Genomic DNA, 4,094 nt, shown 5'->3' with positions numbered 1-4,094 from the left:
TCTTGGCCAAGTTCAGTATTGATTAGCCGGGGACATCTGATTTAACGAGAACTGTTATAATGCTCTGGAAGCTCAGGGATGCTGCTATAAGGAGTCTGCGGCTTGACATAGACACATTTAGAAACTGGATATTATCAGGGACTTAACAAAATGTTCTTTTGGTCTTCCTTTCTGTAGCTAGTACTTATTTTTAAGGCTAGTAATAAAGCCAACTTTTAGAATATTTATGCTATGATTACAGACTACTCTGGCATTATTTGAAAATATTTATATATTAACCACATTATTTTAGTTCTCTGATTATAAATTCTTGTCTTTGTTTTATATGTAAAACTAGAACTAAATCCCATTTTTTTCCACAATATATGTGGACTATATTTACTACAAAGTGATATTTATTCAGACTCCTTTTATTTTTCTTAAGGCACATAGGATAGGCCATGGTGAGGCTTACAGATAGTTCCGTTACTGCATTTGAGGCTATTAAAATGGACAGGTCCTGCTGTATATTTTAACAGCAACTTTCACAGCAAATCGGCACATTTTGGACAAAACGTCTCACAAAAACCTTATAGATATTACTAATTCAGGGAAATTTGCTTTCAGATATTGATGTGACTTGAGATAGATAACTGCCCCAAATTGTTTTTTTCCTATGATTTTTCATAAGAAAGAAAGAAAGAAAGAAAGAAAAAGAAAGAAAGAAAGAAAGAAAGAAAATATGGGGTGAGGGAGGATTAAGGGGTCTGCAGGACTATAAAATGGCAAAGGATAAAGTTTACTGTTATAGTGGATAGCATGAACTAATGGAGCATATCAATTCAGTTGAGTTAAGTTAGTGTGTTTTGACAGATTTAATATTTCAGGTCAATATATTGGACCATGAGCTCTAAGTATCCATCTAAAAGAAGTAAGACAGCTAGAAGTTATATAAACTTTGGTGGTGATATTTCATTCTTATTTGAACAGAACAATTACAGGGCTACCAAGATAAATTACTGAGAATTCTTATATTAAACTCTTCTCTGTTTGGCTATGTGGCATATACTTTTGATTTGTGTTACATGGTCTCTTTCCTCAGGAACCCTACACAAGGGTACCAGTGAGCTTGATAGAAGGTAATCTACTCCAAATCTCACCTAGTAGTAAGTGGGATAGCTTAGAGTCTTTTGAGTATAGCAGTTGACATGGACTTCAATAAATCAGATATGTTAAATTTCTGTCACATTCCAAATAAGATGGAATAAAATAGGACCTGGCCTTTCTCATACACTTATTTGAATCAATATCCTCCTAAGAAGTTTCCATACACTTTGTTACTTAATTGAGATAAGATTGTGGTTACATTAATTGATCCAGTGTCTCCCAAGTGCTGAGCATATTATCTGATATATGAAAAACAACAAATATCTATATATGACTTTCTGTTGGTCTTAGCAAGTGTTATTAGTGCATTGTACAAAAGAAGAAATTAAAATTCAGAGAGTTTAAGTAACTTCTAGATTATTTTGCTAATACAACTGTTTGTGTGACCATACATTCCTCTGGCTATTTATAATTTTAAATATTCGTGTTAGACAATTCCCACCAATTAGAAAGATACTTTCTAGTGTTATGGAATAGTGACAAGAAATATTATATATGTTCGTTTTAGAATGTGAAAAACTTTGCTTTGTAATTTATTTTTTGTGTGTGAATAACATATTAGGATTTTTTTGAAAGATTCTGTGGTCCTGAGATTTATAATGAAGATATATTTACATTTATGTGGCCATCTATCAAGTAGTAGCTCATGGTGATACTTATCAGGCAATATGCAAGCATGGGTAGGACTTGTTTTCTGTCATGCAACATACTGACAGAATCATCTGGAAAAATAAATTCAGAGTCTAAAAATTTGGTTAGAAGAGAGAAAGTGCATTACAGTACATGACAGATTGGCACTTTGGTTCAAGCAAGAGATTGATTGACCTATGGATTTTGCTCAAAACGGCAATGTACAATGCTGCAGGCACAGAGAAGCATTAAGTTATCAAGATGGATGGGCATAGAGTACTTATTTTCTTGGTCCTGCTTTCTTCAAGATAAATGCAGTAGTGGAGAGTCGAAAAGAACAATGGTCATTGAACAATTTCAGGAAACTGAATTTGGCAGATTTTAGCTAACAGAATATACAGGCAAACTTCTTAAATTCTTTATTTTCATTTTTTGCACCTGAAAATACAATCTGTGCTAATTACATTATTGTTTTTTTATGGCATAAACTATTTTATCATTTTTTTTTAGCATGCTCATCTCTCCATCACTATTCAGTTACTATTTTGTTAATATTTCTGGTCAATATATTGACCATGAGCTCTAAGTATCCATCTAAAAGAAGTAAGACAGCCAGAAGTTATATAAACTTTGGTGGTGATATTTCATTCCTATTTGAGCAGAACAATTACAGGGCTACCAAGATAAATTACTAAGAATTAATTTTTCTTTCCATCATAACCAGTTAATAAAAAAAAATCTGACTCTATCAGAGAAAGTCAATTCTTACTTGGTCACATTATTAGTGGTCAGTAAATCTTGCTCAGATTTAGGGTTATTTTGAGACTATCTTAGTAAATACAGTATTAATATATTTATAACCTTAGTAACCAAATTGTTGAATTAAATATATACATATAAATTACTTACATAAAAATGGTTGAACATAAATCACTATCTACTTGAGACTAGATCCATGTCATATTTCCTCTGAAGACACCTTGGTCTTTTCTATAAGTTATTCATTATCACTATAATGTGGAACATGGAAGCAATCTGAATTGAGTGGCTTAAAACAGCTGATAAAAATCGTTGCTTATGAGCCTATGGATAACCTGGATGTTTCATCTGGTCTTATTTGAGCTCATTCATATAATAGCAGTTAGCTAGGGGTCAGGTAAGTGACTCTGCTCAACTCGTTTGGACTTTCTTCCCTGGCTGGGGATAAGTTGGGTGTGAGTTGGCCGTGTATTTCTCAGCGTTGCTAGTCATTGTCTCTCATCATCTAGCAGACTAACCCGGGTGTTTTCTTATGAGTTCAAGAGTGTGGAAGCATGCAAGACTTCTTGAGACCTATCCCAGTAACTGTCACACTGTTACTTCTGCCACATTCTATTGACCAAAACAATTTATGAAGTCTATCCAGATTCAAGGGAGAAGCAGCAAAGTCCATTACAAAATCATATATTCAGAGACAAGTGGAAGATGGGGGGAAATTTATAATCAATCTATCATATTGACTCTCTCTTTCTTATTTGGCTACTGTTATCTTCATTTAAAATGGTAATAGTGGACATCCTTGTCTTATTTCAATTTTCTAAGAAAAAATTGTTAACATTTTACCATTCAGAATTTCTTTTTGACATAGCTTTTTAAATAATTGCCTTTATCACATTAACAAAGATTCTTTTTTAATTTCTAATATGCCAAGGGGTTTTGTCATGAGCAGTTTATCAAATAAATGATTTTCTACATCTGGTTTATTGATTATATGATTTTTCTTTCTTTTTCTTGTCGAATTACACTGTTAAATTATTGAATGTTAAAGCACATTCACCCTTTGTATTAGTTTTCTATTGCTGTCACAAATTTAGCAGCTTAAACAATATAAAAATATTATCTTACAATTCTCTTGGTCAGAGCTTCAATACAGGTCTCAGTGGGCTAAAATAGAGGTGTTTGTAGGGTTACGTTTCATACTAAGTGCCTTAGGGGAAGATCTATTTCCTTGCTTATTCTGGTTGTTGGCTGAATTCAGTTCCTTATGGTTCTAGAACTGAGATTGCCATATTCTTACAAACTGTTGTCCGATGATTGTTCCTAGCTTCTAGAGACCACACACATTCCCTGGCTCCTGACTCCTTTTCTCCATCTTCAAGCTATCAATGGCAAATTGAGTTCCTCATGCATCACATCTGTCTGACCCAGCCAAGGACAGTTCTCTGCTTGAAAGGATCTGTATGGTGAGATTGGGCAACACTCAGATAATCCAGGAAAATCTCCTCATCTCAAAATCCCTAACCATAATTATATCTGAAAAGTCCCTTTGCCATATAAGG

Source organism: Pteropus vampyrus, unplaced genomic scaffold, assembly GCF_000151845.1.
Source record: "Pteropus vampyrus isolate Shadow unplaced genomic scaffold, Pvam_2.0 Scaffold27, whole genome shotgun sequence".
Taxonomy (NCBI): domain Eukaryota; kingdom Metazoa; phylum Chordata; class Mammalia; order Chiroptera; family Pteropodidae; genus Pteropus; species Pteropus vampyrus.
The sequence above is the reverse complement of the archived record's forward strand: the minus strand, read 5'-3'. Positions refer to the sequence as shown.